This window comes from Myotis daubentonii, chromosome 12 (genome assembly GCF_963259705.1).
Source record: "Myotis daubentonii chromosome 12, mMyoDau2.1, whole genome shotgun sequence".
NCBI lineage: Eukaryota > Metazoa > Chordata > Mammalia > Chiroptera > Vespertilionidae > Myotis > Myotis daubentonii.
The window spans coordinates 73,688,162-73,712,429 of NC_081851.1; the positions used below are offsets into that span (position 1 = coordinate 73,688,162).

General features: G+C 44.3%; 2 long non-coding RNA genes across 2 annotated transcripts in view; one reads left to right on the forward strand and one right to left on the reverse strand.

Annotated features, from left to right (window-relative positions):
- Positions 1-2,598, forward strand: part of LOC132213843 (uncharacterized) — a 155,274-nt gene extending 152,676 nt beyond the window's left edge. Inside the window, exon 4 of the long non-coding RNA XR_009448078.1 lies at positions 1,718-2,598. This is a non-coding gene — a long non-coding RNA (uncharacterized LOC132213843). The remainder of the gene's footprint in view (positions 1-1,717) is intronic.
- Positions 1-24,268, reverse strand: part of LOC132213844 (uncharacterized) — a 96,470-nt gene that overhangs the window by 33,210 nt on the left and 38,992 nt on the right. The gene's annotated exons all lie outside the window — the stretch shown is intronic.

Consider the following 24,268-nt stretch of genomic DNA (forward strand, 5'->3'; position numbering starts at 1 on the left):
GCCAGTTTTCAGCCATTATGATGATTTTTCTATGGGGCTACTTCACTCCCTTTGAAGTTGCAAAAACCCAAGCAAGTGCTAGTAGAAGGCAGAAGGATGGCTAGACAGAACTTCCATGGAACTCTAGAAGTAGGAGGTGGATAGAAGCCTTAACAACATCTCTCTTAACCCTCACTTTAATTTCATGGAATCACAATAGTCAGAAGTACCTTTAAAATTATCAGTTTAAAAAATGAGAAAATGAAGACCAAAAAAAGGGAAAATAATTGTTCAAGCTCCCATAGACACACCACGACAGACCAAATAGTACCTGTGCCTCTTCTATCAGAATACCTCAGGTGTGACAAAGGAAAGATAAAAGATTCATTGAAAGAGATAAACTATTAGGAATAGTGACTGACTTTGCCTTTTGAAAACTTAATAATGCAAACTTAATAATGGCCCAAGCATTGCCATGGCTACTTGTTGGTTATGAGTACAGTTATGTCTCTGCCATCTGTTTCTCTTGACTACTTCCACTCCCATTTGTGTGTTTAATATATGTTTATTGCACAACTTTGTACCTTCGCCTTTAGAAAAGCACTACTAGCAACAGGCTCAAATTTCCTTCTAGGGTTGGACTCTGTTAATATTGCGAGATGCTGTCCCTCCTTCTCTAAATCTCCTTCCTTCTTTCTGGGCAAAGCTCCTATTGTCTTTCTCTCAAGTTCAAGTAGATTTGGGGGATAATAATGTTCTAATTACTTGAATTTTAACAGCTCTCCAAACCCAGAGATGTGGAACTGAATCATTAGAGTGACAAATAGTTGAGATGGCAGTTGAGCAAATGAATGATACAGCTCAGAGCCACCCCACATAGGCTCTCTGACTCTAAGACTGGGCCTGTTATTTGCCCTGACATTTTTCCATAGGGATGGCAGGAAGAGAAGAAAGAAGGAGCATGGTAGGGAAGGAGAAATTGAGGTAGAGAAACATAGTAGTAACATTGGGAGATGAGAAAAGAAAGGGAGCATATAACGGTAGGCCTGAGATTTTTCTCTGACTCAGAACATTAAAAGCAGTTTATCAAACCATGTGTGCACCCAGACATATTTTCCTGGATTGGAATGTTGTGGTCAGTACAGTCCTACAGCCACCCACCCATTAAACAGAGATTGATGTTTTGGAAATTTGGGGGGAGGTCAGTGACTATCTCGAAGTGAGTTAAGTTCCTGTAGCTGGGATGGCTGAGCTTCCTATTGTAGTCTGTCGAAGGCCTCATCTGATAGGCAGTGACAAATAGCCGCTCTCCAAGAGCACAATTGCCCCTGAGAAGCATTCCTGAGAAAGAGCATAAAACCACAATCAAATGACCACGCCGCTTCCCACGTTAAGTACACACTGAGTGGTTCATGTGTGGGCTTTGGACAGAAGGCCAACTCTCCAGATAGACTATTGGACGGCTAGTGCCGCTAATGACTTCACTGGCCTTGACATGTGAGGAAGCAGGACATGTACCCATTAGAGTAAAATTTTTATTAGAATTGCCATTCCAGAGATTATTAGCAACTTGTAAAGAATGCAATTACCACTTAAGCTGTATTCAACTGAATACATTTTAACCGTAATTGAAAACAAATGTAGGCTTAACTGTATGGTTGGTTAAGCCCCATGATCATGACTGTTATCTTATTATTTTCCATTAATTAAAACAACATGTGCTGGGATTTATTTGCAGCTACGCAGTTGCAATTGGATGAAGGCTCAAAACAGACTTCTTATTTCACGTTTTCTCCGCAGCACCGCTCAGTGTGGCCACTCGGACATTTGTCACAGTGTTTTTGTATCCCCTGAAATGTGAGTAAAGATATAGACGCACTTTCATTTCTATTCTTCTGAAAGAAAACTTTGAACTCAAGCAACTCTTCCTTATTCTTATGTAATAGGGAGGCCATTGATGGTGGTGGCCACCTCAACATTTTGACCTCAGTGACTTCCAGAAGTAATCAGTTTCCAGTTTCTGTTGACTATGAGAGGAATATCTAGGGCTTTGAGCTGTTGTGAGTTTTGTGTCTGTTTTTAACCACATGCAATTGTCAAGGGTCTCATGTTTTCTTTTCTTTTTTTATTTCCCTCAGCTTGGATGTTTCATCCCAATCTGTAAGGAAAATTTGATTTTAGGGGAATTTGCTGTAATTACATAACTTGCCTTCTGAGAGCACATTTCAAAGCTTAGATTTGACAAATAAGAGGTCTGTCTCTAGTTCTCTAGTTTAATGTGATATCAGGAAATGACTTCATATCCCTGGACCTTAGTTTTGCCATCTGTAAAACTGGGATACCAGGCCTGATCTTATCTACCTACCAGGGATATTCTGAGACCATAGGAGATGACAGCAGTGGAAGGGATTTGGAATCTGTGATGAATATTCCAGAAGCCAGGATCATGATAACAAGTGTCTTCTTCTCATCACAGACCCATTAGGTTTGTCAACATTGAACACAGCAGTCTCAACTCTCATCAGGTGTTCAGTAAATGTCTTCTAGAATGCAGCCATGATTTCATGGTGTACATCTTTGAATGGTCATCATGCTGCTTTTAGGACAGGCACATAGAGACAAATCTCAACCACAGGTGCGGGATTTATGTAGTTTACAAGGAAATTCTCAGTCTCTGAGATGAAGAGCTGCTGGACTACCTCCTATAGGGTCTTCATTGTGACCAGCTCAGCATTTCTATTTGGGCATTGGCATGTTTCATTTTCCTTGTGATCGTCGTCATCATCACTGTCAATTTAAGGTACATCTCTGAGCTTCTAAATACTTAAACACAAACATACACCATACAGTGTATCTTCCAACAACCATACAACATGACGATGGGATATGTTAACTCAAGGAGAAGTGCCTGGAAGAATGACAAGCTAAGCTACAGAGAAGACAGGAGCTCGGGTGTCTGAGTTTTGTAAAAAGGTTCTATAATAAGGTTCTGAAAGAGATGAGGCAAAATGGTATTTGATTTTAAGAAACCAAATTTGAGGTGATCAAACTAGTTAAAGATCAGGTTGTAGAAGAATTAACCTGTGTAAAACAAACTACCAAAGCAGCATGGCATGCAAGATCCCATCAAATCTAGACCTTGCCTGTCTTTTCACATTAGTTTATCAGTCATTATTATCACTCTTTTACTCACTAGACACATTCTACATTTGACCAATATGAAATGCCATCCTTCTCTGGATGTGCAATGTTTTTAGGACTCTGTACATTTTTATGTGCTGTGGCCACTGCTTGGGATATCTTCTCGCGTCTCCATCTCAGGGGCTTAGAGTATTGTGATGGTATCATTCTGTGCCTGCCTCCTCTAACACCCATGTGCAGAAACCTATCTTGCCCACTCTTATGTTTTCAAAACTCAGTCAGGTGCTGACACAGAGTGTGCATTTACTGAATGTATGTATACATCGTTGGTGTCCAATAGACCTTTCTGCGATGATGGGGATGCTCTACATCTGTGCTGTCCAACCCAATAGCCACAAACCATATGTATGTAGTGACTGAGCACTTGAAATGTGGCTAGTGCAGCTGAGGAGCTTTCTCTTTAATTATAAATGATTTAAGTAGATATAGATAATACAACTAGTTGCCGCTATACTGGATGGCACAGATATAGAAAACAATGAGAGAATGACAAAAAAAAAAAAAAATAGTGACTCCAAAGAAATGGTGCTCAGGTGCCATGACGAGGGGATTACTGTAAATCAGGAAGAGTGAGACTATGGATGATAGAGGACATTATGACCAACCCCTGCATTTTTTCCTTACACGATGTTGATCAGATGGTCCTGCACCAGCAAGGAAGCTTGAAGACACCGGCATCCATAATCTATGTGTTCTGTCTTACTTGCCTCCACTCCTGAGTGCTTGACACATTCTGAGTGGAAGATGCCTGTAAAAAGAATCCTGTCTCTAAAGTATGAAGAGGCCTTTAGGAAGGGGATCAGGTCAAGAAGGAGAGAATGAACTGCTTAGAGTGGGCTGAAGAAGTCATTTTAACACAAGACAATGCTGTAAGGCCCTTCTCCTGGGTGGAATCATCTTGCCTTTGGCACGATTATTTCTACAAGGCCAGGAAGGGCCAGGGCAGCCAGGGAGAAAGAGCATGTCTGGGTCGGGGAAGAAAAAGAGCCCTGGAGGGTCACCAGTTGGAACAAACTGAAACGGAGCACAGCTGCAGGTCAGGCTACATGCTTTCCAGATGCCTCCCTGGAACCGGTCCCGATGATATCTCTGCAAAGGAGGTGCTTGAAAAAAAGAGAAATCATCACAGCTCTATGGCCATGCCCAGTGTCCTTGTGGGGCGCTATCTCAGTGGTCATTCCCCATAAGGGTTCTTACAATTCATAAAAATTTCAATGGCATTTATAAATAAAGATTCAGAACTGCTGTTCTACCTCATATCCCACCTACCATGTCCCATCTGAAGGATGTGAGGTACAGAGAGCAAAAATGGCATTTCCCAGATCATGCACTGAATCATGTGGCAGATCAAGGATGAAAGAGAAGGGAAACACAGGAGGAGTTTGTAGTTACTCATTACAGACCCTATCCCACTTCCCCCAATTATCAGCATCTTCAGATGTGGTTTCACCTAATATTCACCTATCATGTCAACGGCCACCTTTATGTCTCTAGTGTTCAAAATACATCATGAGAAACTTTGTTATGCCTGGTAAGTACCAGCAGTAATTTCAGGTTTTCATGATTCCCAGTGGCCACTGGGAACTGTGGAATTAACACAAATAATCTGTGTATGCTCACAGAAATCACATATTACCTGAAGGCTGAATTAATTATGTATTCTGTATATGCACGAACATCTTAAAATAAATGTAGACACTGTTGAGATAAACATCTTGCTAATTAATTTAAAAATTAATTCATTTTATACAGAGCACAAAAAGTAAAACAACTTCAGTTAGGCTCCAAGCTTGGAAATATGCTGATGCCATAGGAGCCCTCCTCCTCTCAGAAGTATGAATCATTGAAGGAGCTGCATTTCTCTGGTTTGGCAATCCTCAGAATCAGGAAGTTCAAACTGATATGTTTTTAATAAAACAATTGTTTCAAATTTTTTCTCTAGTCCCCAAATCAAAGTCGTCTATTGACAGTTCTCAAGCGAAGGCACCCCATCCCACAACGAGGGTTCCTGATTCTGCGGGCATCCTCAGGTTCACGGAGGCTGCTGCCACTTAGAGGAAGCACCTGGGTCCCTCACTTTTAGGTGGTGGGGTGCAGGAACTGTCATTTTTGAGATATCGGCCTCATCCTTGGGCAGATGGGTGAGGGTGAGAGCATCTTCACTGGCTGTGGGGACAATTGCTACCCACTCTGACAGGAAAGTGGCCCGGGGCTGATTCAATCACATGCTGTCAATTGAGTGACAGACATACTGTCTCATTCAAGGCCCCAGAAGGAAACACATGGCCAGTGCAGGCGACCTGGTTTAATTACACTGAAGATGCCATTTGTTATGCCCTGTGCTTAGTGTATTCACATTGGGACTTTTCCTAAACGAAAACTAACTGTGGATTGTACTGTCATGAACATTTGCAATGTACACTTTGGGACGCACCAGTTGTTTTGCATCACAGTTATTCCCCTCAAGATCTTAATTAAATTCTAAGCCAAGAAAGACCCAAGGGAATAGGACCACACACTGTACTTTAAACTGCGTTTTAGGAGATGATGGATTGTGCCCTCACAGTAGCCAGATTCTTAAAGAACACCCCTACCCCACTCCCACCCCCCCAAGACATTTCCACTCAGTGTTGTTTGTTTAGACATCTACAGACAGGCACCCCGCTCAGCAAGCAGAGCACAGAAGGCCTCCTTCTGCCTGAGCATCTCGGGTCGGGGGAGAGGGCAGTGGATGGGGGATGGACACGTGGCCCTGGTGCCCCTCTGGGAGGCACACACATCTCCCATGAAGGCCGTGAGTTTGCCTGCCAAAAGGATGTGCTCTTCAGAGCCCAGTGCCAGCAGGGCTGGCAGGGCCAACACAGAAACTTTGATTGCTCTCTGTTACAAGGAAGTAGGCTCCCTGGAGCAACAAATTTACATCTGACTGCAGGTTTATTAATAGAACTGAGTAGCTCACATCCCCCAACCCTCTCCTGGCCCAAGCTTGGCACAGTTTCACACATTTCACAACCTCCCAGAGTTAGTGTAGGTCCAATGCTCGGCCAATGGCTATCATCTGGAAATTCGCTGTCGCTTTAGTTTAAGGTGCTTTTTTCCTGTTATGATGCCACCTACCCTCATATCTCAATTTAAGATTCTTTCAGTCGTCCATCCCTTATTATAAATTGGCTTACAGATTTTTGTTTTTCCAGAAAGAAGTTTTGACAGTGATGTGTGGGACTTAATCATGGCTATTTTGATTGCTGATGAGACGGGAGAGAAGATTTTATTACCAAAGTGAGGGAAGACAATGGAAAATGAAGAAAGCTCTCTGTATCAACTACTTTAGATTTTGTGGAGAGAATTTCCTATCTGCTTGTTGGGAATTGAGGTTCAAGTGTGAAATGTTACATGGACCATAGATACTTGACTGGAGTGGAAATGGGTGCTAAAAACCAACAACACTTCCCATCATGGGCTGTGCTGTTAAGGTGTCTTGCTCTTTTAGCTGCTAATCAAAGGCATTAGGAATGGCCCCACTCCTATCTAAGGCAGGATTTCATAATACCTTGATTTCAAATATGCCCTGTGTGTGATACTCTCCTGGGATTGCTGCATTCCTAGAAACAGCGGGGGAAAGCTTACCAGTTTACCCAATTTCTGAAGAAAAAGACTGGTTTTAGAGGTCTGGACTAATGTGGTTTGGACAAAAAGATATAATTGAAGAATGTCATAAATGCCAGGAAAATATGGAAATGACACTGAAAGATGCTCTGAAGATCTCCCAGCCCAGCCAAACTGGTTGGTAACTGGTGTCTCATCAACAGAGGAGGTCTTCCTGGAACTAACTCAGAAGATAGTTCAGAGTGGACCAGTTACTTTTAACCACAGCATGCTGCAGATTTTTCAGCATAGGCTGGACTTTGGAAAGAATACCTCTCAATGTTGGTTTTAAAAAATGAGTGATTATTTTAGTTAGCAAGTATTTAATGAATACCTACTCCAAATGGATCCATAACCCAAACATGAAAATAGACTTAGCTTTGCAGGCGAGGCCGACCCAGACTCAGGAGACTTCTAGAGAGCAAACTGGTAATTGGATTGAAAGGGACCCCAGCACAACAGTATCTTTCTGAACAAAATCCCTAAAAAAAAAAAAAGCCAGAATAACAGCACTGGAAACAAACATTTTAGGTCCTATAATGAAGTAATTTTTGTAAAGGTACAAGAAGGTGAGCAAAAAAAACCCTGCATTATATGGTTGATTTTTCTTATTCTGTAATGAAAGAAACATAAGACCCAGAGAAGTTAAGGGCCTTTTTAAGTAGAAGTGTGAAGTAGTGGATGAGACCAGCTTCTTAATTCCAAGTCTAGTGCTATGTCTCTTCTCTGCTCCCTCCCAGCTCTTCCTATTGCCTTCCTGAGGTTCCCATAGCAGCATAGTTTATTGTGCAGAGCTCTGATGAGGCCAGGATCAAGTCTACAGGAAGTCATTGTTCGGATGCATGTGGGCAACTGGGCTTCTTTCTCTCTCACTTGGAGCATGGGCTGGTTTTGATTGGGTGGCTGGCTATGATAGCATGTATAGAAAGTTTCTGGATGACTAGACCCGTGGTCGGCAAACTGTGGCTCGCAAGCCACATGCTGCTCTTTGGCCCCTTGAGTGTGGCTCTTCCTAAGCCTTAGGAGTATCCTAATTAAGTTAATAACAATGTACCTACCTATATAGTTTAAGTTTAAAAAATTTGGCTCTCAAAAGAAATTTCAATCATTCTACTGTTGATATTTGGCTCTGTTGACTAATGAGTTTGCCGACCACTGGCACTAGACAATTCTGCTTAAATCTGTTACCTCCCAGAGGTTTACCTTTTCAATATGTATTTTTCCATAGAAACCTTAATGGAGTTGGGGTTTGATCTTCTCCTCCCCTCACTTAGTGGATCTGGGGTTTGATTTTCTCCTCCAAGTGGCTGTGTCTCTCCCCACACATGGTAAGGAACAGGGCAGTCCCTATGATGGGCTGGTACCTAGCTCTCACGTGGACCATATGGAGGGAGGCCGCACTGCTTCAGGGAATCCTGGTTCAGAGGCTCAGCAGGAGAGAAGAGGAAGTCTAAGGTAAAGGATAGGGTTAGGAGCAACCTAGGGCAGTGCTAGGGTTTTCAGTGACAGGATAATAAATCATGGAAACTCCTCTTAGAAACCCCATTATCTGAGCTTATCACAGGCATGGGATCTTATTATTTGGACTCCAAGCTCTAGCTCTTCTACCAGGAAGAGAGGGGTTGGCACTTTTATCAGTCATTAATTTGGGTGAGTACTTTGGGTTTTATTACTAAAAACTAAATAGAAAAACGGCTGGTAAATGAGTATCTCTCTATCACCTATCTATTTATATTAGCAAACTCAAATAGGCTGTTGGTTCTTCTCAACTTTCTGTTCCCACATGAGTGTAAAATTTATGTTGGGTTCTACAAAAGACAGACTCTTCCTTCTCAAGGCTTTGGCTCAGTCTGAGGTTTAAAAGAGTTTTATAAACTGCCCATGCAAGGCAAAGGTTGGCTCCACTGGGAGGTGTGGCTGTTAAATGGTTCTTGGGTTGGGTGTCCTTCAGGGAACCCCCAGCAACTCCCACAGTGACTTATATCTGCACTTACCCTGGTCCCAGCAGTGAAGCCTAAAACGACTTGACTTTTCTGGGAGTCTCTTCTACAAGAACAACAAAAATCTGTTCTGTTCTCACTCTTGTGCTCCTTCTTATTTTATCTTTTGTTAGAACCCCAAAGTAATTCTGGCATTTGCAGGCCACCTCAGAATGTGGCTGTTTTCTGTTTAGTTTCTGGGTCACATCCAGGTCACCTTTGTGGAGGACCTTTTGAACTCTCATACTGGGCTGTTGTGGAGTTCAAAACTGGGAATGCCTGGGTCCTATCACAGTTATGTTAAGGGACAAAGGAACAGTGTTGGAATTAATTTTCCAAATATTTACTTATTGAAATAGGGATCGGTGTTGGAAATAGAAAGATCTAGACCAGTGATGGTGAACCTTATGAGCTCGGCGTGTCAGCATTTTGAAAAACCCTAACTTTACTCTGGTGCTGTGTCACATATAGAAATTTTTTGATATTTGCAACCATAGTAAAACAAAAATGTATATTTTTGATATTTATTTTATATATTTCAATGCCATTTAACAAAGAAAAATCAACCAAAAAAATGAGTTCACATGTCACCTCTGACACGCGTGTCATAGGTTCGCCATCACTGATCTAGACAGTCCTTGCTGTGTAGAGACCCACGGTATGATGGGCAAGCAGACATGCAAACAGAAAATCACAAAGCTGGTGTGGTATTCATAGACTGGTATACATGCAGTGCTAGGATAGAGAACAAAGTCATTTCCTGTATGAGAAGGAGTCATAAAACAGGTGAGACCTGAGTTGAGCTATAAAGAATGATCCGGGGTTCATCAAGCTGGAAAAGGAATAAAAAACTTCAGACCAAAACAGCATATACAACATTACAGAATGGATGTTATGGCTAATCTACTCTAACTCAAGTGAGACAAGATGTAGATTGTATTTCCCTCTAGAGTCACTGCAATTTCCCTTTCACTTATTGGATTTATTTTTTTGAGAGATAAACAGATAAATATGAAGGAGGGAGAGGAGAACCAAGAATAAAGATTAGCTTGCTAGGCCATAGCTTGGTATTATCATTGCATAGTAAACAGATGGGTAGCATCTCCTTCAAAATTATTAGTTTAGTTGTGCCAACACCTAGTAACTTCCTATTGCTGAAGTTGTGAAATTGAGCCCATAATGGAACATTCCACAAGCCTTAGTAACTGAGCCCACTGAGCAGTGCTTCCTGGAATCCAGGAGACTGCCTCGCGCTGTCTTCTCCAGGCCAGTTCAGCACCTGAACTGGAGTCCTCTGATCTGAAAAGCATATGAGCCTGAGGCCCTCCCTTGAGTTACAAGTACCTGAACTCTGGGAAATATGCTCCCTAGGAGTGGGCACCACTGACTCTATGAGGCTTTCAAGGGAGGTGGACTTTCGGTCCTAACCCTTCAGCAACTGTCACAAAAGAACTCTCCCTGAAGAACAGGCCCCTGGATGAATCATAGCTTATGGACATTGAAGCTGTACCACGGAAAGACCTGGCCTTTTCCGGGAGCCCGGGCTCTGAGTTACTCCTCTGGGAAGGCTGCCTGACCATGACTGTCAGAGACGGTGTCCAAGTTCTGATTTGAAGGGAGCAGCACAGAGCCAACTGCAGGTGCGGGCATGTCCCTGGCTTCACCCACAGGCCTCCAGGAGAAAGATGTGCTTTCTGCAAAAGGCCTGAAGAAAAGATGAGGCCCATGCAGAGGCCCTGCTGTGCAGGAAGATTGCTTCCAAGAAGCGGTGCATTTTGAGTTTCCCAACTGTGCATTTGGTCCCCACACAATTTATCTTCACGCAGAATCACATACCTGTGTGCCAGATGTGCACAGCTGTATGTGAGCAACTGCTGATCTGTCTGGATCACATGCCAAGTGCCTGTTTCTTTAAATTAGGGTGGGTTGGGATTTGGGCCGTGTGAAAATTTCATTTTGAAACCAGAAACCGAGCGAGCCCTGGCTACACGGGGGTTTGAGTAGAGCACGATGATAAACCAAGGCTGGATTAGTCTTTTCCAGGACCCCCCAGAACCTCCCCCACTCTCAGCTGCATTCTGGGTCTGCAGAGGTCGGGCTATCTGGAGACTCAGTCCTGCCAAAGTGTGCGGCCCCTGTGAATGCTTGTGGTGAAACTGCAAAACCTCTGCCCGGCCCTGGGGAGCTCTGGGAGCAGAATAGAACTTGACATTTTTAGTTTGTGTTTCAGTTTTTACCCTCTGGACTCAGAAGCAGCAAGACCACAAAACACTCAATGAGAACTACCACCCCAGCGGCCAAGGTGCAGCTGTGCACAGGAGAGAGGGACCCGAGGCGAGGAGGGGACCCTCTCCCCTAGACGCCCAAGCCTCCGTGTGCACTGCGGGGACCCACAGCACTGGCACCTGGGCATTTCCCACCGGTCATGCCGCTCTCGCCTCTCATGGCCAAAGACAGTGAATACTAAAGCGACTCAGCCCCATGTTGTCATTCCCGCACTGATTTATTGGGTATCTGCTCCTGCTAGGTGTGTGCGAGGCATCATGAGAAGGTAAAGTGCTTTACACATAATGAATGTTCAATATGTGTGAGTTGCTGATAATATTATTGAAAAATTGCCTTTTCCACCCATATTTTTTTTTAGACCTACCAGGTTCCAGGCACTATGTACAAGTCTCCCATTAATTCTCACAACTTCATAAGGCAGGCACTGTTTTACTATTTCCCCAGTAGGAAGACAGGCTCAGAGAGTTCACAGAACGGACTCCAACATTGTATCTCCTATACGGTAGAGCCAGGCTCAAGATTCAGCCATGTCTGATCTCAGATCCCGTCTTCCTACCACCATGCTGCTGTCACTCCTCTCTCAGCTGTTACCAGAGTCCTAACAGAGGCTGCTCAGTCCAGGAGTGCATTGCATGTGCTTCTCCCGGCCCCTGGGCCACCCCGCTTTAATGTGTCCCTGGACGGACGCCCGCAGTGCGACCTTTTAGTTGTTACACGTCCCAGTTCCACTCTGGTTCTCACGCAGGCCAGCCCTGATGAATCAGCTCCCAGTAACAGGCTCAGTTTGAATTTCAGCAAAATTCTCTAAAAACAATAACCAGATGCAATTCAACTCACATCGTGTCCACATAAGGAATCCATTCCAAGAGAAGTCAGAGGATGCACTGTGATGCTCAGTCAGATGAATGACTCCTCATCTGCCCTGGGCTCGCTTTAGAGCTCAAAGAAGAAATAACATCGAGATTAATTTTAGAGCTCAGTCTTTGACTCCGGTCTCAGGAAGAATGCACATATAATTAAGTCTTATAATGATGACCCCTTAGATCATAGATCACTCACGGCTAGTGGCTCCTTCCAGACACCTGCCACACTCAAGGCAATTTCCTCTTTTCCGTCTCAAGAACTGTTTCAGACTTTGCTTTCATACAGGCTGCTCAGAAGAGCCGGGCCACCGTCCTTGGAGTAAAACGGGATCCTCCAGGAATTACATCATTTATTTTTCAACACAGATTAATTTAATTTGGTTTAGTTTTACAAGGGCGAGTGATCATAGAGTTGATAACCAACTAGATGCCCTGACGTAAATTTCAGTCCTGGTTTCGCTTTCTTCCAGTGAGAAAAACAAAGACTCTCAAAGGTAATTGGTATATCACCTCTCCAAGGGCGGAGAAGGGGTAGGCTTTCAATTTTCTTAAACATAAAACTTAAAATCCACATATAATAATAAACAAATGGTTTAAGGCATTTTATGTCATAAATGTGCTGCCATTATTTAGTTATGAATTTTCAGGTTCAGGAATTACGCTAAAACCCAACGGTCATTATGGAATGTCTGTATATTTGATTTCCAAAGCTCCAGATAGATTTTAATGTGTTCAGTGTTATACCACTGCATTCCCCAAGCTATTTCTATATCCTTAGAGACATGTCCTAATAACAGGCCTCCGTGTCTTCTGCTTAGTGAAAAGTGTGAATAATAGCTCTAAAGAGAAGTATTTATGTATATACACACACACACATATATGTACATATATATATATTTATATATAGGATTTTTTTAACTATAACATATGTTCTCACATGGCCAAGTGATTGAACCCAATACAGTTAACAACTTAGGAAGGGATCCATTGAATTTTCCAGGTCTCTTCATGACCAGAATTACTTTGTAAGGAGACCCTAAATGTGGAATAATCAACATGTTAAAGTAATCTAGATGTTTATGATTTGATAACTCTTTGGTGCATTGTTTAACAACATGTTTTCAATTTACTTTCCTTCAAATAGCTCCAAATAACCCCATGATTTGGGATGATTGATTATGGGAATGCTGCTTTTACTGTACATCCAAGGTAATTTTAAAATTACATCTTCTTTTCATTGTTAAGGGGTAAAATCATTTGCAGGTCTTGACATGATTTATCAGAGAAAGGGGGACAAAGGGTCAGTGTTGGCCTCACTCTATTAGAACAATATTACGTGAGCCCAGAAGTAAAGCATTAGACCTCGTGGAAGCTGGGTTCTAATCCCAGCATGCTCCGTAATCAGTTCAATGGTCTTAGAGAGTCCTTCACCTCCTGTGACTCACTTTCCTCCCATAAAAAAACCATCAAAACAATTGGTATCAAAACCTTCCCGAGAGATTCTGATTCATTATAATTGGGCCAAGGCCTTGAAATACGTATTTTCTGTTAAGGACCTGAGTTTATAATTATACAGGTTTGGAAAACACCAGATTAAATAACTTCAAGTTCAATTCTAGAATGAAGTTTTCCTGTCCTCTGGACATTTTTCTTTCAATATAGCCATGTTCTAAATGATCAACCTTATGTCACTGTGTGGTTGCTGGGTATTTCTCTCAGACGCTGTGCTCAAGCTTGTATGTATATGACCCATTTGATCCTCCTCAGAACTTCGCACTGTCAGTGTATTCGTCATGGTTAGTAATCCTACCTGGGACAACAAACTCCCAATCTCAGTGGCTTGAAACATTGATGTTTTGTTTCTCACTCATGTAAAATCTCACTCCATCTTGCAACTATGCAGCACCTGTGTCCCTCATGGGAAGACCAGGATAGGAGATACTGGATCTTACCTACCATGATGGGAAGTGACGAATGACACTTCTGTTTACGGGTTATTGTGTTAAATATGTCACATGGCCCTGATCCAACTGGAAGACTGGGAAATATAAAGGAGCCAATGCAGATCTAATAAATAAAACTCTCTGCCACAACCAGGGATCGAAATTTTACAGCTTTAAGAAACTGAGGTTTATGAAGGCCAATTTGCACTTGAAGAACGTTTCTGATGAATGTGTCACACAGTATCTGATTCAAAAAAGGAGGCATGCATTACTCACAATAGCCAAGATGTGGAAACACCTAAATGTCCATCAGTAGATGAATGGGTAAAGAAAATGTGATATATACATAAAATTGATGTTATTCAGCCTTAAAAAAGGAAAACCTTGCCATCTGAAACTACATGGATGAACCTGAAAGACATTTCGCTAAGTGAAATAAGACAGACCAGAAGGACAAATCCTGCATGATTCCACTAGCATGAGCAATCTAAAATATCAAACTCATGGAAGAAGAGAGTAGAATGGTAATTTTCTGGGGTTCAAGGGACGGGGAAATTGGGGGGTGATATTTAATAGTAACAAGGTTTTCCATTTAACTCCTCTCTAAAAATAAGTTTATGGATGTGACACCTGTCAAGCACAAATTTACAGATACTAATAAAATAGAAAATACTGTTTATGTAAAAAAAGGCATGATTTCCAAGAATAAAACTTGTGTTTTTTTTCCTTAGAGAGAATATTTTCTCCTAAATATATAACTACAGAAATGGTATTTTTGAAGCTGTCCTTGCTACTCTGTGTGCTGAAATCTGAAGACTTTTTCCTCCCTCCAGCCAACAGGTGCTCCCACTGCAGAAATATGATGTCCCAGGGACTTTCCTGTGCTCTACTTTTACTCCAATTTGCTCACTACAGTGAAATAGGACCCCCGAAATGTCAAAGAATCATCCTTTTCACCTTAGCTCTTCTAAGCGGTTCTAAACAGAGATCATTTCTTCACAACTAAACCTGGGAAATAACAGCTTTGTCCATTCAAAGCACACCTGTTGTAAATAGATACTTTTTCTTTCTTTCTAGTTTTTGCCCCTGAGCAACTTCTCAGTAATTCAACAAATAATTTTCAGGGTGTTGAGAGATTCAGAGATTTTTGGAACTAGGATTCAGGAAGATAGGCCCTGTATTGGGGGAGTATCTAGTCCCCAGCAAAAGCAAAATGAAATGAAAACAGCAACAAATAACAGATAAGTAAGTCACAGTAAGACATGAGGTGAGGGCCACAATCGATATACTTAGGAATGAATGGGAGCCTAGGGAGGGGGACAGTTACTTCTGCTGGGTTTGTGAAGTCTGGAAGGGCATCAGCGAGAGAAGGTAACAATTTTTCTAGGCTGGAAAGTGAGGCATCATTGGGTCCCTATAGGAGTGGGGTGGGTGTGGAACAGCCACCCAGGGAGGGAAGACCTTGAGCAGGAACTCTGAGGTGGTAGAGTCTTCCCATTTACAGAATGTAGTGGGCTGGGGCTGGCTGGAGAGCTAGGCTTGGGGAAAACGTTCCAGAACATAAGTATCCTTATGAAGGAGTTTGGACTTTACCTTACGTGCATGAAGGAGGCATCGAGGTTTGTAACGATGGGTCTGATATGTGCTGCAGAAATATTTTGGTGTCCAGGAGAGGTGGAAATCAACTTTTGCACATCTCTTTGTAGCACAGACAGTAAATTGCCACCCAGTATCTATTTCTTTTATATATATATATATATATATATATATATATATATATATATATATATATATATATATATATATATATATATATATATATATATATAAAATTTGTTGATTTTTTACAGACAGGAAGGGAGAGGGACAGAGAGTTAGAAACATCGATGAGAGAGAAACATCGATCAGCTGCTTCCTGCATACTCCCTACTGGGGATGTGCCCGCAACCAAGGTACATGACCGTGACCGGAATCGAACCTGGGACCTTTGAGTCTGCAGGCCGACGCTCTATCCACTGAGCCAAACCGGTTAGGGCTCTATTTCTTTTTCTACTTCAGTGTAATAATAGAAATTGTTACTGGGCATGTGACTCCTCAGAATAAAGATGGCCTTTCTTAGGTTTTCTTTCTGTTAGTATGGTTGTGTGACTAAGCCAGTGACACATAGCTAAAGTCCCAAAGGCAGTTCCAGGCATTTTTCTTAAAAGACAGCTGGCACCTGGGGCTGCTCTTGTGCTCTTGCTGCTACTTATAATGCAGATGTGATGATGATCTACTTGGACCTGTTTTTTTTTAAGGCCATTTGAATGGAAAAGACCAACTGCACTTTCCACCACTTGAATTGGTTTTGCATCTTTGTGAAATACCATTGGGCATATTTATGGAGGTCTATTTCTGAGTTTTCTATTTTGTTCCATTGATCTGCAAATGCCAGGTGTATTAATTATTGTATCTATATAATAAACTTTAATGTCAGGTAGAGTGATTCTCCCACTGTATTCTTTTTTTCAAGATTCAAGACCCATTTTAAGAAATATATTTTATAGCATAGAATACATATACATGAACAAACACACACATATGAAACCCCTTCCATGCAAAAGATATCTTGATTATTTGTGATGCACCTCACTTTTTTTTTCTAACCTACGATTCCATTCCATTTTTTCATAACAAAGTGCTGGTCATGACCTAGTACATTGACATCACCAATGGTTTTTTTCAACTTGCAGCTTAAGAAACACTGGACAAGAAGGGAGTGGGGAGCGGATATTTACCACCAATCCCCTGGGTCCTCGACAGGTGCAAGTAGCAATGACAGGGAGAAACTGAAGGTGCAACAACCATGAGGTTGAGGTTGCCCTCTTCACATTATTTTTTTTCCTAATTGGGAGAACAGCTTCTAAGACCATACAGCCCACTTTTGGGGTTGTTGTCTTACTAGGAGAAAATAAATGGTCTCTAAACATAGGTTTGGTTTGCTTTGAAAATGGAAAAACCACTCAGCAAGAGTAAAAGGGTGCTTGTTATCACATTAATCATTAGGCCAATTATTTTACATACTAGGGGCCCGGTGCACGAAATTCATGCAGTGGGTGTGTGGGGGGGAGTGTCCCTCCCTCAGCCCAGCCTGCCCCCTCTCACATACTGGGAGCCCTCAGGCATTGACCCCCATCACCTTCCAATCGCAGGATCAGCCCCTTGCCCAGCCTGACGCCTGGGCCAGAGGCGTCAGGCCTGGGCAGGGGACCCTCATTTCCACCCACCACTGGTTCTGCCCCAGCCTCTGGCCCAGGCGTCAGGCCTGGGCAGGGGACCCCCAGAACCCTCCGATTGCTGGCTCTGCCCCTTGCCCAGGCCTGACGCCTCCGCCAGAGGCGTAGACCCCCATCACCCTCCGATTGCCTGATCAGCCCCTTGCCCAGGCCTGACGCCTCCGCCAGAGGTATCAGGCTTGGACAGGGGACCCCCATCTCCCCCCGATCACTGGCTCTGGCCCCCACCCAGGCCTGATGCCTCGGCCAGAGGAGTTGACCCTCATCACCCTCCGATCACCAATCACTGGATCGGCCCCTTGACCAGGCCTGAGGCTTCCGGCAGAGGTGTCAGGCCTGGGCAGGGGACCCCCAGCTCCCCGCAGTTGCAGGCTCCACCCCTGCCCAGGCCTAACGCCTCTGGCCTAGGCGTCTGGCCCGGGCAGCGGGGACCCGCAGCTGCAGCGGCCCCGAGATCGCGGGCTCCGCTTTAGGCCCAGGCAAGGGACCCCTAGCTCCTGGGACTGCCAGCTTCGACCGTGCCCAGCTCACATCACTGGCTCCACCCCTACTTCCTGCTATCACTGGCCAGGGCGGAAAAGGCACCTGATTCTCTGATCATGGCTGGGGGGCAGGGCAAAGGCAGCCCCAGGGCTGCCTTTGCCCTGCCCCCCAGCTCTTAGCTCCCCCCTGGGTTTCCGATCACTGTCAGTGGCAGGGGGCTTCTTCCTGCTTTCCCTTTCGCCTCCCTGCATTGTGCCTACATATGCAAATTAACCACCATCTTGTTGGCAGTTAATTTGCATATAGCCCTGATTAGCCAATGAAAAGGGTATCGCCATATGCCAATTACCATTTTTCTCTTTTATTAGTGTAGATATTATCATCTTTTATGCACATACTGCCCTAAGACATATATATTGTATTTTCCATATGAGAAAAATATAGCCTGTTAGAGATTAAGGGATTTTCTCAAATTTCACATCCGATAAGCAGCACAATTCAGAATCCAGCCTGTATTGGTCTCACGCCTTCTCCCCAGATGTCATGCATGAAGCTAAACTAGGCTCCATGGGTGGTCAGGGTCAGGAGCTACAAAGGAAGGGGATGGACTCTTTTGGGTGGTTTATAAGAAGGTTCTTAAAATGACAATGTAACAACCTACTTGGACTATGATGCTGAGAATCACACCCGAGCTGTACAAGGTCTGTATCACTGATGAAGATGCCACTGAATCAAGCCATCATACCAGCCAGGGCTACTGGTCTTGTACATAAGTAGGGAACATTTTTTATCAGATTTAAGTCACTTATTTTGGGTTTATGTTACAGTTGAATCCAATCCTGATAGAATCACTATCCCACAAGAACAGTGGCAGAAAAATATATATCCATCACATAAATCCACTTTTATAAGGGAATGAAGTCAAATTATTACCCCCCATAAAAAGGTGTTTTGCAACATGACCCAGGAACTTAGAAGCACCATTTGTTCATTGGTTCTCCTTGTCTAAGTCTCACACACACACAGCTCCCTCTGGCCCCATGGACCTATGTGAGAGCTTGGTTTGCATGATAGCAGGATATGAAGCGCTAGGGAAAGAAGAGCTTCCAAGGACAGTGTAGGGATTGTCAAGGTCGGGTCAGCAGTGTACAACCCTACCCCCCCGCCCCCCTGAAATTCTGTAGTCACAAGCAAGACGAAGAGCTCCCTTGTTTTCCCCTTAACTAAATGTCCTAGGACAAGGAAGAGAAAAGACAATGGTGGATACGTGGGCTAGAAGAAAAATGAAATATAAATGAATTAAATTCTTCACTAAACAGAAAAGTTCAAATTAAAAAAAAATAAAGAAAAATGTAGGATACTAATTTGAACCATAGCCCCATGTCTAATGCTTTTAGCCAAGGAAAGGAGAGAAAAGCAAAAGAAATCTGAGTCAGAGGGAAGATGTCATGGTGAGTTTCAATGGGATGAATTCCTTATTAATTTTAAAGAACACGATGCAACATGGATTTAATTATACAAGTCAACCCACCCACATTCCTCTGTTGCTTTTCACACACATGGGCTTCTGAGGATGATGAAAGGCGGGTGGGGAGAAAGGGAAAAGAAGGAAGCGCATGGGGTGGCTAAGGCCATGGAGAAGGGGCTCTCCCCCAGGGTGCAGGCGCTCTGGGCCTTCCTCTCTGAACTTGACAACCACGGGTGCTCACTCTAGTCACTACAAGAGCGCCAGACCACATCAGTCTCAGCCCATCCATTTAGCGTGGCTTCAAGGACACTTACATTTTGTTCTATTCACGGTGAAGGGGAGATTCTTAAAATTTTGAGAGATGGAGCAAAGGCATATCACAAAGGAGACAGATAGGAGCTTAGGAAAAATCTCTCAGCCACTTTTCATTTCCTGTGGAAGGCACAGCTCAATCTCACCAAGGTTTTCACTAAGAACAAACAAATCTATTAAAACGAAAGAGTTTAAGTGAATCAGAAAATGTTTTTAAATGTATGTATATTAAACATTTCATTTATTTTTGTTAATCCTCACACGAGGATATTTTTCCTTTATTTTTTTAGAGAGAGAGAGAGTGGAAGGAAAGGGAAGAGAGAGAGAGAGAGAGAGAGAGAGAGAGAGAGAGAGAGAGAGAGAGAGAACATCAATTGGTTGCCACCTCAGGTGCCCTGACCAGCACTGGGGATCGAGCCTGCAACCAAGGTACATACTCTTGACCGAAATCAAACCCAGGACTCTTCAGTCCCCACAGGCAGACACTCTACCCCCTGAGCCAAACCAGCTAGGGCTATATTTTTAATAACAACTGTATTGGGTAAAACATGATGTTTTGATATGCAAATACAGTGAAATGATTACTACGGTCAAATCCATCTCCACATTTTGGTTTTGTGGTGAGCACATCTGAAATCCACTTTCCTAGCAAATGTCCGCTATACAGGATAGTTTTATCAGCTATAGTCATCATGCTGCCCTGGACCGCAACCCACACAACTGCAGCTTTGCCGAAGCAGCATCTGCTTTCTCTAAGTCCTCCCGGGGGCTTTCTACCTGTGCTGTAATCAACAATAACCCGAAATCCGTTCAGGTGAAGACATCAACGATTTCCCGTAATCAAGACCACATTGTTTCTGCCTGTTTTTTCTGTTCATTGTCAGATAACACCCAGTGAATTTAGCTGTCAGAGAGCCCACTGGCCATCCAGTGCCTAGAGTTCATCTCTGGACGTGTTTAGGCTCTCAGACTGAGGACATCTCATTTGGAAGGGAATTGGTGGTAGAATGATGGGCCCATAAAGTCCCCGGGCGGCAGCAGCTGAGTTCAGTTGAAGACAACAACAGAACCAGTCTACCTCTTTGAAACAAAAGGATGCAAGACAGAGAAAGACATACTTAGAAAAGCCTTGAAAGGCTTTAGGTCGGCCTCCACGAGTGACTCCCAGAGCAACACCATTCAACTGGCCCTTCAGGGTAGCTGCCACCTCTCCCGCCATCAGGAAGATGGAGGATTGGAAAACCTACCACTGAAACATGGCTCTAGGAACAGTCTTAACCATAATCCAGGATTAGGAGCTGCCTTCAGAACCATTGAATTTAGAACTGCACCATGTCTGCCATATCCTCACTGGCAAAATAAATGTCCATGCCATGCACTGCCTCCTAATCAGGACTCTACTTGGGGAAACTGGCTTTTTTAATTTTTATTTTTTTATTTTTTTTGTAGAAGGAAGAGGCTTGAGATGAAATAAAGCAACTTCACTTGACTACCCTTCAAGTAGCTTCCTGGTGACTCATTTCAGGATTTCTGGTGTAGGACGACAATATTCAAAAGTCCAGATTACCTTTAAAAAGACTGGTGAACAACCGTAATTACTGGGGAAACGACTCCATAATTGGAGGACCTTTGGGTGGTGGCAAAAGCAACAAGAATAAAGGTAGTCCTATGCCAACAGCAGTTCCCGAGGAGGCAAGAGCAGCAAAGCAGCAGCAGCTGGGGGCTGGGCGCCGCGGGGGAGCCAGCTGCTATCAAACCGCCGCTGATGGGGCACCTACTCTGAAGCGGGCAGGGTGCCAGGTGCTTTATAGGCCTACTTAACTTTCACAGCTCTGACCTAAGGGCGAGGCCATCCCCAGTTTGCGAGAGAAAACGCCGAGTCTCGGTGGCGGGGTGGTTTGCTCTCAGGCAGCATCTGGGTGTGCCACAGCAGTCCGTGGTCTTGCAGCCACACTACAGTAGGTCCTCGGTTACCTGGGAGATCCGTTCCTATGGCGACAGAAGCTATCGCCGTAAGTGGGAACCCACCTACATCAGCACCCTAGTCTCTCACATGCAGCACATTCACAGCAGTAATGAAGTGAAACAGTAAAACAAATTTAAAAGAAAGATAACAATTCCTGACCTTTACTTGTGGTAAATAAAAAATAAAAAACCTAAAGCACGTATGTACATACGTCGAAATGACGGAACTTTTTTTTTTTAATAAATAAATGGGAGATGGCAACGTAACCACAAAACGAGGTACGTGGAGTCTGATGTAACTTGAGGACTGTCTGTATAAGCCTCTGGAAAGAGGAGAGTTGGAAGGAGCGGTATCCCGGGAGCTCTAGCAGCACGGAGGTGTGAATGAAAGACTTGCTCTTGTTTTCGTGTTAGCATCACAGGCTGGTGCGGTCTGCCCATACTGGGAGGTATGCAATGAGTGTTGGTCAAATGAAATTGAACGGAGTCAATACCAGTGCCACAGTCTAAGCCTAATATCGTCACCCACAAAGTATGTAGAAACCTTCCCTTTATTTCCGGCATCCTCCAGTGGGTGGTGAAGTTCTCAGAGTCACCTCCGAAGGAGGAAGTACCCGGTAAATGTCTCTGACATTTCTGAGGGTAGGAGCAAGGCTAACGAGGGCCCATTGGTGTAAAATCAGCCTCAACAAGAAGAGGAAGGCGGGAGTGCATTACTGACGTGTTTAGACCAACCTGACTCAGCAGGCTGGGGATCTGAAATTGCTGCCACCACCGCCACCGTCAACAACAAACACATGCCGAGTGCTGCCATTTTCCTCCCTCTTCACCAGCTCACCCACACGTCAGCCACACCACCAGCTGCATCTTCCCTGTGTTTACACCAACCCAGCAAACAGATCTCCCACCACACCATCGATCTGGCCTCCTCCACCATGACCATCTCTGAGTCATCTCCTGTCACCTCTCAGGTCTGCTGTAGGCACCTGTGCTCACGTGGCTTTCTGCCCTGGGAATTGAGGACTCTCCTTAATTGAAGGTACACAGATTTCCTGGTTCACCCCCAAGGGACTCCATCCTCTACAGCTTGGATTTGAACCCTATAATTCACATGGTGTTCCAGAGCTCATATTTTAAAAAAACCACAAAACTTACTTTTCAAATAACAAATGTTTATGACCCAAATACAAGAAGAAATCATGTTTTAGAGTCTTTATCATGAGTTGGTGCTAAGACACGGGAGCCACCAGTCTGAGTGGCCAGGTATGGTGTCCTCTGTCCAGCCATCATGCCAAATGATCCCTGGGGAGCATTTAGGGGAAAGAACAGCTGTAACTCTTTAGAGATTTCAGTATTTTAAATGCAAACAAAGTGAGAGACCAGTGAAGTGTCCTTGTGAACATATTAAATGATCAGACTGGATGTTTCTAGGATTTTAGATAAGAGGACTGAATTTCAGATGCCCTGGTAGGTTTGAGTCTTGGAAGCAAACCTGGCTCCCTTTTCTCAATGATGAGCCGTGCTGCGACCCAGGGTGCACAGGAAGGCGGAGGAGAGTTCTCAGAGGACCACCGATGGACCTTCTACCTGTCTTTCCCAGCCTGTCTGCCTCCATCTCTCCAGTTATCATCGCTTTCCTCTCACAGAGTAATTTACTATTTAATGCATTCGCTGAGCTTTTGACTTCAACAATTTCGTCTTTATTTCTAACTAGGGGCCCGGTGCACGAAATTCGTGCACTGGGTGTGTGTAGTGGGGAGTGTCCCTCAGCCCAGCCTGCCCCCTCTCACATACTGGGAGCCCTCAGGCGTTGACCGCCATCACCCTCCAATCGCAAGATCGGCCCCTTGCCCAGGCCTGACGCCTCTGGCCTAGGCGTCCCGCCCGGGCAGCGGGGACCTGCAGTGGCAGCGGGGGGCGCCGCGATCACACGGGCTCCGCCCCTGCCCCTGCAGGACGTCTCTGGCTGAGGCATCCGGCCTGGGCATCGGGGACCCGCAGCTGCAGCAGCCCCACGATCGTGGGCTTCGCTTTAGGCCCAGGCAAGGAACCCCTAGCTTCGACCGTGCCCAGCTCCCATCGCTGGCTCCACCCCTACTTCCTGCTATCACTGGCCAGGGCGGAAAAGGCACCTGATTCTCTGATCATGGCTGGGGGGCAGGGCAAAGGCAGCCCCAGGGCTGCCTTTGCCCTGCCCCCCAGCTCTTAGCTCCCCCCTGGGTTTCCGATCACTGTCAGTGGCAGGGGGCTTCTTCCTGCTTTCCCTTTCGCCTCCCTGCATTGTGCCTACATATGCAAATTAACCGCCATCTTGTTGGCAGTTAACTGCCAATCTTAGGTAGCAGTTAACTGCCAATCTTAGTTGGCAGTTAATTTGCATATAGCCCTGATTAGCCAATGAAAAGGGTAGCTCGTATGCCAATTACCATTTTTCTCTTTTATTAGTGTTGATGGTTAGCTGGTTTGGAAAACGATTTCCTAGTACTAACTTTCTGCTCAGTGAAGTGAGGCCTCCATTTGCCTTTAACCCTGGGCAGTTAGAAAGATGACTGGTTCTAGTGCAGTGGTTCTCAACCTTCTGGCCCTTTAAAACAGTTCCTCATGTTGTGACCCAACCATAAAATTATTTTCGTTGCTACTTCATAACTGTCATGTTGCTACTGTTATGAATCGTAATGTAAATATCGGATATGCAGGATGGTCTTAGGCGACCCCTGTGAAAGGGTCGTTCGACCACCAAAGGGGTTGCGACCCACAGGTTGAGAACCGCTGTCTAGTGCTTTGATTGCCCCAGACCAGGCTCGGTGAATTAGCAGGTGATCACACGCGCAGTGGCCTGCAGTGTTTCATGAACTTCCATCCCAGTTCT